Source organism: Poecile atricapillus, chromosome 1 (assembly GCF_030490865.1).
Source record: "Poecile atricapillus isolate bPoeAtr1 chromosome 1, bPoeAtr1.hap1, whole genome shotgun sequence".
NCBI classification, from domain to species: Eukaryota; Metazoa; Chordata; class Aves; order Passeriformes; family Paridae; genus Poecile; species Poecile atricapillus.
This window is the reverse complement of record NC_081249.1, coordinates 97,485,228-97,500,678: the sequence shown is the minus strand read 5'-3', so window position 1 is coordinate 97,500,678 and position 15,451 is coordinate 97,485,228. Positions and strand designations below refer to the sequence as shown.

The 15,451-nt window shown below is 40.5% G+C and overlaps 1 protein-coding gene across 1 annotated transcript in view; it reads right to left on the bottom strand.

Annotated features, from left to right (window-relative positions):
- Positions 1-13,394: 13,394 nt before the first annotated feature.
- Positions 13,395-15,451, bottom strand: part of ALCAM (activated leukocyte cell adhesion molecule) — a 114,929-nt gene continuing 112,872 nt past the window's right edge. Inside the window, exon 16 of the mRNA XM_058829214.1 lies at positions 13,395-15,004. The gene's annotated coding sequence lies outside the window, so the exon portion shown is untranslated. The remainder of the gene's footprint in view (positions 15,005-15,451) is intronic.

Below are 15,451 nucleotides of genomic sequence, written 5' to 3'. Positions count from 1 at the left end.
CCATATAACAACCAGTTCAAATGTGTAAGAGCTTGCAGATTGCAGCACTGCAGAGAAATTATGTTAAAGAGAATGGGACTAATTTTATAGACTGGGAAAATAATGGGTTTTCTACCATTTTTTTATCTACAATTTTTTTATCCACTTTTTAGCAAATCTTTAGTTTTATAATGAAATGGGGCATGTTTGTGTGCTTTGAAATCATCCAGTTTCTGCCTTGTAACAACTGGTTTGTAACTCCATGGGGGGGTATTTAAGCTGGTCAAGGATGTTTGAAAAGATTGTTTGAAAAGATGTGCCATCTCTTTCATGGGATATCTGCAGCATTTTATTTATTTATTTATTTATTTAAACATTCTTGTGTATTGTTTGGCTGTAGTTGGTTGGTGTCTCGACTCTTCCCTGGAAAGGAAGAATTTACTGTAAATGTGCTTTGATTGAAGCTTTGCAGCTGCTGTGGTTTCTCTGGTGCAGAAAGTGCTGTGTACACCCCGGGGGCTGTCAGTCCTGACAACACACTGCTCATGTTATCTGCACACTGATTTGCTGGCATCTTTTTTGAGTGAGTGTGGGTCAAGCAAAAATTTGGAAACTTTCCTGCTCCTTTTGTCTAATTATCTGTGCCAATCACATGCTTAAGGAAGACTGGAAGTCACATCACTACCAATCCATGACCATGAGACCAAAACCAAATGGGAGACCAATGACCAAATAAAGCCAAGTTGAAGATGGAATGGAGGTAGAATTGCAGTAGCAGTGAAGACAGAGGATGAAATGATGGTAAATATATGAAGCCATTGGGATAGATTGATAACAATTGAGGTGTTTGAAGGAATTTAATAAGGAAAAAAAAAGGCTTTTGCAGGAAGACTGATTTTGGATTTATTGCTTCACTTTGTATCAGGTGAAAAACTAGCTGCAGGGAACTTTCCAGGATGGAGATCAGACAAAAGATAAACAGGTAGGAGGCAGAGGAAGGGGGAAAGTAGAAAAAATCTTCCTGCTTGTGGCTGGGTTTGGTAGTAGAAGAAGAAACAAGAGGAGCCCAAGAACTGCTTGACAGGGGATGCACAGCTCTTCTGAAAATGGTTTTGGTGATGGACTATGGACTGTCTGGTGCACTTAACCTATCGAGAGGCATGCTCCTTCCAAACTTTTACTGCCTGCCTTAGTTGCTGACTCAATACCAATGAAGTGTCTGTAATGCTTATCTGTAAACATGTGGTCTCTTGCTTCAGCACTGCCTTCATTCCATTGTTTCAGCTTTCTCCCTGTGAAGACTTTCTCATTAGAGTTTAGAATTAGTTCAGCATATGGATAGTGATTTCTCCCCTTCACTTCAGAGCTGTTTGACCAAAGTCTTACTGAAAGCCTGTGCCCTATGAAACAAGGCCTAGCTGTGTCACCTGCTGAAGGAGCTTGCTGAGAAGCTGAGTTGATCAGATCTGCACAGCTCTGTGTGTGTACACAGCCCAGCCCAGGGCTTTTCTGAAACACCCCCTTCCCTGCACGTCCAGTCCATCCCTGTGTGCCTGTGCGCAGGAGAACACGAAGAGCAGACACCTCCTCCTGATGTGAGGAAGATGTGGTGTCAGCGTGGTAAAGCCTGATGTGATATTGCTGTGCATGCAATCTTGTGCAGCAAACACAGGGAAAATGGACTTTCTGCAGGGTTGCTTGCACCCACAAGCATCCACTCCTTGCCTCTGCCATGGCAGCAGTGGAGGGGAGGGAAGGGGAGCTGTGGGACAGGGAGGGCACAGCCACAGGAGGAGGAGCTGTGTGGAGCAGGGCTGCAGGGTGAATGTTAGCTGTGGCCTTGTGCCTCACACATCACCCATGTTCTAGCGCCCTTCAACAGTGAGAGGACCCTGCAGGGGTGGAAACAATGCCAAACAAGGTTTTCATCTGAGACATTGCAGGCTTGGCTTCCAGAGTTGCCAACCTCTCCTATCTCCTCTTTTCTTGAGCCTGAGTTGCAGCAGCACAGGCTCATTTATAAAAGGGTGTCACATTACAGGAGAAAGTTGGATTCATCATAAACGGCAGCCCTGTGTTTCAGCAGATATTTTGTGAGTCTAGTGAGCCTAAATCAAGGCAGTGTGGATTAAACTGTCTCTCTGATTTCCTAGCTCACTTTTGGAGGATGTTTGTCAATCTAAAGCCCTTTTACAGCCTGGAAAATACTGTCTTTTAATAAAACTCCTTTGAAATCCTTATCCATTATCTTGGCATCTTGTAGAAGATACAATTATGTCCCAAAGTTTGGTTGACCAAGCCTTGTTCAATGGATGACAGCTTCCAATCCTCTTCAGTAAATAATGGTTCCATTTCTGTGAGTTTTTTTTCTTTTCCTCTTTCTATCTGATAACTCAGGCCAGGAAGCAGTGTATATTCCTACCAATCTGAGTTTAAATGAAGCAGACAGCAAACTTTGATTTGCTTCTGTTCCCTCCCATCAGACAAACTGGCTTGCATTAATCATATTAATAAAAATGGCATTAAAATTATCAAGTTTTAAAAAGGCACATGACCCACCAATTTACAAGTCATCCCACATGCATATTAATTACAAGTTGTCTAAATTTTAGTGAAAGCTCAAAGGAATCACATTTTCCCTGCATGCTGACTTTAATTTGGAAGGCTCCCTTGTAATGCAAGATGTATCCCGTCCTAATATGGTTCTCTAATCACAGCATGCTTTAATTTTGATGGATGACCCCCAAATGCTTTAAATCCACTAAGATGTGCAGTAATTAGATTTTTTTAAGTACTTTGTTTCCTAAACTGTCCATGGTGACATCCATCTATCGTCACATGGATTTCTCATGTGATTACTCATCCTTCCTGCAAAAAAAAAAAAAAAAAAAAAAAAAAAAAAGGAAAAAAAGAAGTCAAATAATTTGTATTGAGAGCTTACTTTTGCTACTGTGTGGTGGAGGGAGCATGTTATCATTAATCTGTTTTTAGTCACTGCTCTCTTTTTGAGTGATTGTGCTCTGAAGAGGTGCACATTTTTCAGAGATGTTGGAAGCCCTTCCCCTCCCTCCCCAGTCTTCAAGTAGCAGCATTGTCCCAACAGGAGAGCCAGAAAGTCACTTTGTCCATTCTGAGTGCTTGCCAATGGAAACTGAAACACAAGGTAGAATTCACTAGGCCTTTTTTTTCCCCCCTCTGTTTCATGCTTCCCTCTCCATTTTCTTTTTATTGTAATGTTTAACCTTACAATGATTGTTATATAATATACAATGCTTGCATACACAAATCTGATGTCTGTTTTCAGGGAAGAATATTTATTTATTTAGTGGTTGTACAAAACATGACAAAGTGTTGGGATGTTAATCTCCAGTCATCTCCCCCAGACTCCAAGCAAGGTTTTCCTTTCCTCCTGAGTCATGATTCCTTCTGTGATCTTTGCAGAGCATCACATCCTTTCTCAGTTGCGTTTCACAGCGCTGCTGATGGTTTGCTGCTGTTTGCTCAGCTGCTTGTGCTGTCCTGAGCTGTTTTCTCTCCCACCAGCCTCTTTTTTATTCCTAGTCAGAATTTGCATGTTTAGTCTGCTCTCTGCTTTCTAAGATCTCCTCTCGTTTCCTGCTTTGCTGGTTTCAGATCGCTCCTTTATTTTCTGAAGTGCATTTCCCCCTCCTCCTCTCTGTCACCTGCATCCCTTGGCTCGCTGGTGTGTCTGATGGGGCACTCCCACCCATCTTCCCATCAGAGCCTCTCTCTGTACGAGGTTTCCTCCTTGTCCTTGTCCCAGGCCATCTCCTGGGAGCCTGAGCGGTGCCCAAGGGCAGGATGCTCCTGTGCTGCTGTGCAGAGGGACAGAAAAGAAAAAAAATGTACAGAAATGGAACCATTCTTTACTGCCCTCCGCTGCGCCGCCCTCCTCGGGACAGGGGAAGCACATCTGGAGCTCGGGAACAGCTGTCTGGCGCAGGGCAAGCAGCGACAGCCTTGTGTGATGGCACAGGGTGGTTGGAGGAGCAGGCTGTGATGCAGCACACGCCTCTTTCTGACAGGTACGTGTGGTGTGAGAGAAGGCTGGAGCTCCATCAGACGTTGGGACTGATGTGGGAGATGCTCAGTGTAGCTCAAAGTGCCATCTCTGGAGGTGCCCTTGCCTTTCCACAGGCATGATGTTTGCTGTTCATTTCACTCATTCATGGCTGGTTTTACCCTTTATGTCAGAGGTGACAAAACCCAGCCCAGCAAAAGAAGATGGCAGGTGTGTACCAGCACTTGCCAGTGGATTTAGGCAGAGGGCCCAGGAGGGTCCTGGCTGGAATAACTAGGGGAGAAAAATGTTTCCTTTCTGGGCCAGTTAATAATCAGGTCATATTAACAAGTAAAATTTGATTAGGCTTCTGATTAGGAAAGAGTAAGCCAGGAGTTTGAAGCTTGTTGTGTCAACAGAACTGATTAGCTTGAGTCTGATGTTCTGCTTTCAATAAGGAGCTGTTAATAAAATTATAGAATTATAGTGTCTGACTTCCTCATGAGGTTCAGACCAGGGTACAGGGCTTTGAGCAGTTGCTAAGTATCACAGAATATGCACTGGGACTTTGTAAACAGCCAGGCAGAAGACTACCAAGTCATTTAGTTACAATAAACAGTGATAATAAAGGAGTAGGGAAATCTCTGTCTTTAATGAGCAAGGTAAAACTTACATGTTGGGAAAATACCACTGGGTTGTTGTCATTTGCCTGAGGTGACCAGTTGGAAGGGCAGCTGTCCTGCTGGGGGGCCCTGAGCTCACTGCTGTACAAGGCTTTATTTGCAGAATAGCCCAGTTCAATGCTGAAAAAATTCTGAACAATTCTGACAATTGACCCTTTTGACTGGAAAGCATTGAGGTAATGTCACCCACACCTTGGGAACGGGCTCACTGCGTGCAAGGAGAAACTGCCAAAGTGATGTGACCTGGAATGGTAATTGCATTGGGGTTCTTACTGAGAACAGGTTTCAGAAGGACAAAATAATGATTTTAAATTTTTTATTGTAATTTTTATTGAGCCTGGCTACTTTGAGCCAGCTCTGAGAAATGGCCAGCAGATCCTCACATACAGCCACTGCTGTTTTGTGATACAAACCGCTGTCACATAAAATCAGGGTACTGACTGTTAAAACCATATTGCAAATGCCTAACATTTAGAAATATAAATAATGCTTAGCCTACTTTTCTCATCAGGATAGGATCCAGTGACAGTGTGATTAATCATAGGCTGTTCAGCATCAGTAGGGGGAAATGAAACCTATTAATGCTGCCGTGTTCTCCAGGCACCGAGGCTGTACTGGGAGGAAATGATCTCTGACGTGAGGGAAGACAGACTCCTAATTCAACACACAAAATTCCACCTGCTGTCAAGAATGATTAGGGATCAGAATGGTATCTGAGGGTATCTGTGGTGAGTGCTTGATCTTTGTGGCTAATAAAGTTAACTGTCTACAGCCAGACCCCCAATAAAGTCCTGTGTGGTGTTTTACATTGTGCCTGCAATCTCCCCTACCCCAGATATGCAGGAGCAGGACAACTGGTCCCTTGGAGGATGCTCACTCACTACTGCAGGCACCAGCAGTGTGAAGGGTGCACATTGCTCTCAGCTCAGAGCAGCAGGCTCTTCTGCTTATTACTTCAGGCACTTTTTGGATGCTGTCTCTAAGCAGTGATTTGCTCTGCTGCCATCATCACCATCATCATTAACAATGCTCTTCAGCTTCATTTTGGGGGGAAAGGAATGGGAACAAAGCAATGTTTCTTCTACATCTTTGAATGCCATCACTGTGGATTTAAATAAAGACATCTTCTGTTCTGTGTTATAGCCAGGCTACCTCTGTCTACTACACAGATGATTCATTTTGGCATAACCTCTATGGATTTTGTCCTCCCCCAGAACACTTTGAATTAACCTTTGGAGGGGGGGAGCAGATGTCCTGCTGGAATGCCAGGTCTTGGATTCTAATGTGTCTCCAGGAAAAGGTGTAGATTGTCTGAAGGGCACACCAAGGGCACTGCAATCCATCAGCTAAGAGAGAGCAGGATGGTGATGATGTGAACAGAAGCAGTAATGTGACAAGAACAGAAACAATCTGACAAGCTGCTGCCACATGCACACTCCTCATGCAGATGACAGGGAAATGCTTATGCTTTACTGGATCCAGGTAGTGGTGGTACCAAGGCTCCCATATGGAGTGATTTGTCTTGGAGGACAGGTAAGCTAAAAATAACCAGGCAGCTGTAGGGGAGTTTGTCTTGCCACTTTCCCCTCAGTTAGGGAACTGCATTAGTAAAGATGAGATTGCTTCATTACTGTTATTGAACCCACTGAATTTGGGCAGGAAATTTGGATGTAGCAGCATTGGGACCGGTGGAGAAGCAAAAACAGAGACACATTAATTTGGGAGGGGAATGCCTAGAGGAAAGGAGGTACAAGGGGAACAAAAGGGTTCAGAAGTGGAGAAAACTAAGATAAAAATCAGGTAAAAACCAAAGGAGGTCAGATTTTCCAGATATAAGAGTATGAGCTTTTATAGATGTCATTGTAGCTGTCCCACTGGCCTAAGGCCACCAGGATGCCAGAGGGCACCCTTGGGAAAAATCTCTCACATGCCAGGCAGGCCTGCTTTGGAAAGGGCTGCTGTAGGGGAGCAGAGCCAAGAGGGATAACTTGCACCTTAATGTTAAGTGCTGTGGGGAGGGAAGGGTGACTTGTATTTCAGTAGTAGTTATGTGTAATTAATAGGATTTAGCATTGATAAATGGTAGCTTTGTAGCTGTGTGTAACAGCAGGCCAAATAATGTAAATTTGAAACAGCTGTCTTTTTATTAGGTAATTAAACTGTTTTATTATTTATTAGTGATATGTTGATTAATCAATAAGAATTACAGTCCCTATCAGTTCTATCTCAAGCTTGCAATACAAAGGAGGAGAGTCAGATCCTAAGGCAACAACCCAGCATGTGATTCTTCTGAAAGAAGAATTGTTCTGGACCTTGCATGGCTGTGTCTCTATGGAACTCAAAGTGGTAAGAAAGTGTTGTAAACATCTTAAACACCAATCTGGTTACTCTTCCACTTAGACTGTCTTCCACAATAATCTGCAATCCTCGAGGTGATGTTCTTAATGTAAAAGTTCTTTCATTCCCATTTTTAGCTCGTTAGTTCCTACATGGTCAAGATTGTCCCTATACCTCAAATGTCCCCATAAATATTTTTGGTTCAGGCAGTTTCAGCTTATGGTTCCTATTTTGGAACAGGGAGGTTGGCAAATTTTTGTTTGGAACTTTATAATAATCTTCAGATATCTCTGGATATTTAGTAGCTGCCATTGCAGGCAGGGTGGTTTGTTTCATTTATTTATATGAATATTTAATTTAATATTCATTTATTTAATTATTTATTTTTCTTCATAGTCTTTTATTTCTTCTTCCTTTGAAATATTATTTAGCTTCTTTTTGGAAAAATTCTCATTCCTGAACCATTTTCTAATGATTTTGGGTCAGCTTCAATGCCTTATGAGTAATTTCATTATTTGTTCTGTCTCGGTTCCTTGGTGCCTGACAGTTTCTCTCTCTCTGCCTCTGTCCTGATGCAGAAGTTTCTGCATTAGCCAGAGTTTAGAGTTTTCCCCATGTAGCTGAGCATCAGCAATACACAATGGGAGTTCTGTTTGTGATACCTTCACACCAAAATTCTTTTCAGGATGGTGGAAGCAGAAGCTGTGTCCCCCTTAGAAATTCTGTCAGATTTACCACAGCCACAATCACTTTTGTTTGGCCATGTCTCTGCCCTGTGCCCAGTCAGTAACAAATGGCCATGCCTTATGTGTCAAGTGGATTTATTAGGAATGCTGAGTAATGCATTTTTATGCTGGATTACTTATTACACTCATGTTTTGTGTCAAGAATTAGTTGGAAGAAAGAACTGAGTGCATTAAAACACCATTTGAGAGGGTTATTGGTTAGTAATACCTTGAAACGCAGTTCAATGCTTTTCTTCATGTAAATTCATGTATATGTTTTGTACTGAAGGTGGAATTATTATAATAAAGGCAATATTATGTATATTCAGGAAGCTGATCTATTTGGGTTTAGTTACCCTATCTCTTAGAGCTGAAGACACTCATCCTGTCCAGCCTAATTATTTCCACAGAATTTTTTTCTTTCCTTCCAGTTCATCTCTGAGCTGAATTGTACTGATTGAAGAAATACAGATGTTTAAAAAGTTCTCTTGGTACCTGCTGCTGTGTTGAAGCTGAATTGGTGCTTCAGCCAGTCCTGCTCCAGCTACTGCTGGTTCAGCCATCAGACCTTCCTTAAAACTCCATGAGCAAATGCAACCTGCTTAATGTCAACCCTCTGCATGCCTTCTGTGGTGGCTGAAGTTCCTTTCAGCATTTCCATCCTGCTGCAACTGGAATTAGATGGATTTGTTAATTGTTGAATTTACCTCTGCCCAATACTGTAGGCTGCTCCCCCTCTGCATGGAGAGATTTGGTGGTTTCCTCTGTTAGAACTCTGTAGCAGCTTTGTAAAGGATTGCTCTGACTGCCTTGAGCCCCAGATCCCTGTGTGGTGATAACTATGAGCACCTTTTAGCTCATCTAAGTGCAGAGAAACATATTCATAATGAGGAGAGAGAAAATGTTTGCAAAAGTGCTCTAGGGAGAGCAGTAGGGAGAGCATTTGGATGGAGCAGCACTCCTGTGTAAGGGCTGTGTCCTTGGAGGATGCTGCTGACCACAGCAACATTCCCACCTCGGATTCTTTTTTCTGCCTTTTTTATTTTTTGAAGACTTGCACTTGTAAAGGTATTTAGCTTGCATTTAAGGTAACTTTTAGTGAGTTATTCTCCTACTTACTGGCGGTTTCACTCTTCCATTCTCTCCCACACCCCTTTTTGAAGGATCAAACAACTGATTTTTCAAAGGCAGAGTGAGAGGAGATGGTCCACAAATATGACTTTTCTCAGTTTGACTACTGATGACTTTTGTTGCCAAACTCATAATTCTTATCCCTGACTCAAATATGTGTAAAAATTTCAGTGAAAAAACTCTGCTTTTCTGCTGTTGTTCCTGATGTGGTTTGGATTAGGCAAATCTGGGATGCAGTGCTGTGCAGAAGAGAAACAGCAAAGCTGGACTGCACTGCACAGTGGGTTATTTCAGGTACAGTGGGTGGGGGTAGAAAGACATTGCATTTAGAATAGATACTACACTTGACAAGAGACAAAAGCTGAGTATTCCACACACTGCTAATCTTGCTAGCTTTAATTTTATCAGAAAGTCTGTTGAGCTGATTTCCATATCCTGTTTCTTTCTGTTCAGTAAGTGCACTCACTTTGGCCAGTTATGTTTGTTGTGTGTGTTTACTTCCCTAAATTCATGGAAATGAGTGTTATCTTTCTTTATTTGCAATAATAAAACCAGAAAAAGCTTTTATATCAACATGGACGAAATCAAATTTGTGAAAATATTTTGTCTTTATGAGGGTTTTATTTGAGTCTTTAACTCATTTAATTTCCTGAATTTAGATTCAATTATATGTTCTTCCTTTAAACTGTATTCTGTTGTCCATGCTAGAATAGCTCTTCTTGTGACAGATGCAGATATTAATGAAAACTCTTGATCTGGTGTGTAGACATTATTGAACACTTACAACACAACCTGAATTTGTAATTGTTTTCTAGCCCTGGAGAAAACAAACTGACATCAGAGATATGCCTATTCAGTCACTTAACTGATCTGGAGAGAATCTCAAGGGGCAGGGGGGAATGGATTAGGATGATGTGAGTTTGATCTGAGGGAAGCATTGTTCTGGACTTGTAGTTGGTCTCTTTTATTATAAGCTTTATTATATAGCTTATTATATAATTATTTTCTATTACTATATTCTGTATCATTATATAATTATTATTATATTGTGGAATATATCTGAGTGAAATCGAACATAGGTTTGTATTGAAAGAGAGACTCCTTTTTTCTAGAAAAACAAAATGGATGGAAGTCACTATATTTAAATATGATTTAATTTGTTACTGTTTAGAGCAATAGGATGTTGCTTCCCTCTGCTCTCTCAAGTCTAGGGCTGGGTCTCATGCAATAAATCCTTGCATCACAAATGTGTGGACTGAATATAGGAAAAAAGATCACATTCTTAAACCTAAGACTTGTGCTGGCATTCCAGTACCTAATGATATTTATTTAACATTATTTCTAATGCTATGAGTGACAGGAGAAAGGTTAGATGAGAAGAAAAGGCACAGTGGTGTGCATGGATATATGTTATGGCATTACAGTTGAGCCTTTGGAGTGTGGGTTATATTTTTGTGCAATTTTCCCAAACCAGTGAAACTCCAGGGGACTCCAAAACTATGGAAGTGAACACATAGAAGCCCAAACACAGGAAGCTTGGTATGTTTCTACCTTTTTCCCTGTTTCACAGTCTATTTCATGTCTGTGTTGTGTTTAATTGCTGCTATTTACTGGGTGTCCTGCAAATGAAGAACTGATGGTGAGGGCAGCAGAGAATCCATCGGTACTGAACAGGAGATGTGGCAATGAGCACAGGGAACAGACTCTGACAGAGGCCTTGGCTCTAACACCAGGTGGAGCATGGGAAGAGACAAAACATCTCGGGGGAAACAGGGGAGGGTGAGTGACAACAGAGGTACATTACTGTTTTCTCACTAAGAAACAAAATTCCCTAGTAATTTGTCAGGCTCTACCTTTTCAAGCTGAAATTCATTACTACATCAAAGTGAATTCCTTGCTACAAACAGAATAAATGTCTCTATTTAGAATGTAAATGAGAAAAATGTATGAATTACAAGACATTTTAAGACTTGTGAGTGGCTGGGTGGATGGAGTTAGTCTTATTTTAGAAATTGGCTTTGACATAATTTGATAATAAGTAATAGGCTTAGTTTCTGATTCTCTAATAACTTGAAATGCAGCAAATCTTTACTGAATGTGTGAGCTGCATTACACATGAAGTGTACACAGGCAAGGGGTGTGTGGGGGGTGGGTTTGGCTGCTTGGTTTGTCTGCAGCCTGCCTGCCTCCCTTCCTACAATGCCCTCCCTTCCATATGTCAGCAGGAGAGAGGGTTGAAGTGAGCCTTACCCCACGCTGAATTATGCCAGCTTGAGGATGTTATCCTTTTCTAGAAGAGCTTGGGAGCCCTTCAGGGGTTAGAAGCACATAACTGAAAGCTATGTGCCTCCTCTGCCTGGAGGAGAAACCTGCCTGAAAATGCTGTATTGGACAATTCTTGGAAACAGACACCTGAATGCAGACAAATTCTTGTCAAAAGGAAACCCAGAAAACATTTGCACAGATGTGGTTGACACAGGAGGTCATGATCTCATTTCATATGTCACTGCTTAATTGTAGCTGAGATAATTACAGACATATGGCTGTCTAAATATGAAGTCAACAGGAAGGTATCCAGCTACATGTGGTACTACAAGTAAATCAGATTTCACTGCAACAGCCAGCAGCTGAGGCTATTAGGTGAATATCGGATGTTCCCTGACAAAATTTATCATTAAAAATAAAACCACACCAAATTTAGATTTATTCATTCTTGTACATCTTTTTGGGCTGGTACCAATATGGATAAAACTCACATTAGTATCTCATAATGTTCAAATAACAACCAATATAGAATTTAGTTACTTATTTGTGTATTTTTTCCAAAACATGACAGGATGAAAACTGTGTCCAGGAAAAGATGTAACATACTGCCTAAACCATTTGGGTTGGTGCTGGCAGATCTGGCAAATGCCCAGACAATGAGGTGTGGATGGTTTGTTTCCCTGGCCAGCAGCATGGTCAGCACTGTCCCTTCCTCAGGCCCTGAGCAGCAGCTGTAGGTGCAGTAAAGCCCTCCACAGAGGCTTGTCTGTAGGACTCAGAACCAGCACTGAATGTCCCTGTGCTTTTCCTTTGACAGTGTTATCCCCAAGTACTTTTTTCCCTCTCTTTCCAGAAGGCCTCACCTTGGGGCCACACCATTATCAGTCTCTGTGGCTCATACCCACTGCAGCAAAGATGTAGCTTTGGAATTTTTGCTTCAGAGGACTCCAGAGCTGCTTGGGAAGCCCATGGGTGTTTTTGCAGGATTCTGCCTTTGCTGCATGCAGTGAAAGCCACTGGTTTGTTCCAAGCTCAGTGAGTTTCCTGCACAGCTATGAACAGACACCACTAATTACATTATTTCCTGACTGTAAAGCTAGAGGATGGGCTCTCCTCTGCTGCCTCCTGTCATGCTTTTAAACCATTTGTGAGCAAGGATTAGTTTTTGTTCCTGTGTGTAGTGAACTGGGGTTGAACTCCTGTGGTGCTCACACTCAGATTTGGACACTCCACCCCAGATTCACTGCTGGGGTGAATGATTCGTCCAGGTCACAAGCACAGACCTGCATGATGAACTCTGGCGAGGCTTTGTGTGCCAGCTTGTGCTTTTTTTGTTGTTCCCAGGTGCTGTGGGCCAGGAGAAGGTGCACAAACCCACACCCATCACCCCATGACTTTCCCTGCCAGCCAGACTCTCTGGGGGTGTATTTGCAGGACCACGGGCAGCAGCAGCAGCAGCAGCTCGAGCTCTGGCTCGCGCGTTCCCTCGGGCTCATACGTGTTCTTGTAAACTGAGATTTCACACAAGCCAGTGAAGACATACTTCAGTTTTATTGTTGTTTAGGCATGGATAGAAACATTAATTCTTTTGCACTCCTGGTTCTTGAAACTTGCCTATAGTGAACTCGGAGCAGTGAAAAACCCAGCTCCTCGGACTGACGATTTAAAGTGCATAGGAGATCAAGCAGAATCCCAAAAGGCGAGGAGTTGTTTATATTCCTTTTTCTGTAGCTGTGAAAGTTGAAGGACTTTTTTTTTTCTTCTTGTTTGCCCTATATTCCCCTGACAGTGGTATGAAAATTTTCAGCCCTTCCCTATGCTTTCCCTTTGGAGTTTTCCCTATCTTTGGAAGATTCCTCTCTGTATTTAAGAATTATTTGTAGTGTTATAAACAAAGAGAGGTGATAGATGCACACTCCTTGACAGGGCTCTGGTACAACTTTTCCCGTTCAGAGTCATGCCCACTGAATTTGTTTTCTCTTTTAAAAAACGTGTATCGCTTGGCAGTGTTCTTGCACCAAAAGAAAAAGATATATTTATATATAAAGTAACTTTTTTGTGTGTTCACGTTTTATTTTGGAAAAACAGGTGTTTAAAAATTTTAGAATTTTTTTAACAAAATTCTAAAAAGAAAAAAATCACAATATTTACAGAGATAACAGAATGGCTTAGCCATGCAAAACAAATTACTTTGGTTTTTCCCCCATTTTACTTTGGTTTAAATATTGACCAAGATTATAATTTTTTTTTTTCTTTTTGCCAAATAAAACAGTAACAAATTAAAGTTTAGAGGCATATAACAGGATTTCCCTCTAATATTTTATACAGCATAGAGTTTATAGGACATCTTATGTATTTAATCCATGCCAATGCACTACAGGAAGCTTTTATTAAGACATCAGTCACTACTGCCCAGACATTTAACATTTTACAAATTTACAAGTAACAGTGTTTTCTGCCCCCTAAATAATGCAAAAGTGGCAAAATACATTTCCTAACGTCCATCTTTTTCATTTATTTATTTATTTATTTATTTTTGCTTACCAGTCTATAAAAACTTACGTTTTCCCTGGATATTTGTAAATGGAAACCTGATGTTCTGCTTCTACTGTTCCTCTCCATCAAAGCTGCTTGTTACCTTCTTCCAGAAACTAACTTTCCAGATAAGATGAAACTCATCTCCCTTAAATACAACTTTCTGTTGGCCATTCACCCTAAAACCTTTTCTTATCAAGTACCATTCAAAAAAATTCCCTCAAGCAAAAAACATGTTTATAAAGTTACAAACTTGAATGTAACTAAAGATACATAGACATTTCATTGTTACAATTATATGTACTGTTTGATAAATTAGGTACCAGTTAAAAACACTAAAATTATCTCAAGGTGCATTCAATATCTGTAGCATAGTTAACAAAAACACACAAAAAATATATATATATATATATTCTATTTTTGTGGGAAAAAAATGCAGCTTTGATATGACCACTTTTTAAAAAAAGTTTCCAATTCTGACTGGTATCTCTCTGAAAAGAAGGAAAGGTACAGTACTTTAAGGCAGCGAATAACATAAAGGAATCAAAATTAATCCACAATTCCAGTTCCTTATCCTAATGCTAACATGAAAGACGACTGATAACCATCAATAAAATGTGTGTCTTGCTCTAGAAGCAAAGGATTTTTTAGCCACCAGCTGTATGTAGGCTAGGAATTTTTCATAGTGTTCCTTACTCAATACCCAGACTTCTTCAGGGAAACTCTTTATTCCCTTTCTAGCTTGTTTAGCTTTGCATGGTTTTTTAAATGTTCACTGTCATTAACAATTTAGTTCATTCTTGTCACAGCTGTCACCCTTTTGCTTTACCACGATTTCAAAGAATGAAAAAGGAGTTTGACGTTTTCCTTTAAGACAATCTTACACTCTAGGTACTTGCTACAAAGCAGAGGCTTCACTGAAAACAACCAGAATCAGACATGTACCTGCTCAAAGGGTGTCATAAAAACAATTGAAATAAAACCATTACACTATACATCAGATTAACAGCAACTCCCAGAACAAAGCCTTACAGTGTATAAAAATAGCTACGTAAAAAATTTACATAAAGGCAAACAAAAAGAAATCTTCAGTGCAGACATTTACAAAAAAATATTTCAAACAGAACACAACATGGTGACCTATTATCATGGCTGTTGCCAAAATTAGTTTGTGGGGTTTTTTTTTAGCTTGAGATAATTGTGTCTAAAATCCTTTGAAAACCTGGTAGAATGATCTGCTTAATACTTGAACCATGAATAGCTGTCACTTCTTTGTATATGTTTAAATACAATCCACGTTCATGCTTCAATTGGTCTATATGTATTCTCTGAAAATATGAAAGATAAAGCCAGTTAAATATTTTAAAATATGTTAACCATCACAACTACTCATTATCTACACTTATATAAACAGCTACATGAACAGTACTTCCTTCTGCAGCTCAATGATGTAAACACTTTCTTTCATGGCAAGAATTGCTGTTGCAATATTGTTCCTGGTAAATCCAATAAATTTATGTGGTAAGTAATGGATTTATGTTCATTTAATTTATGCAGATCTACTGATCTGAAGGAATACAGAGTAAATGATTAAATCAAAGGCACACAATGTCTTTATGCAGCAACTTTTTCAAAATCCAAATTGACTTGTTTTCCACCTTTAAATCCTTCCTAGGACATAATTTTGGTATTCCCAATCCCCTTTTCCAAACTAGTGAAACAGTGATATTGCTGGTAAAGTGCCTACAGCAATGCTGCATCTCTTTATATACTAT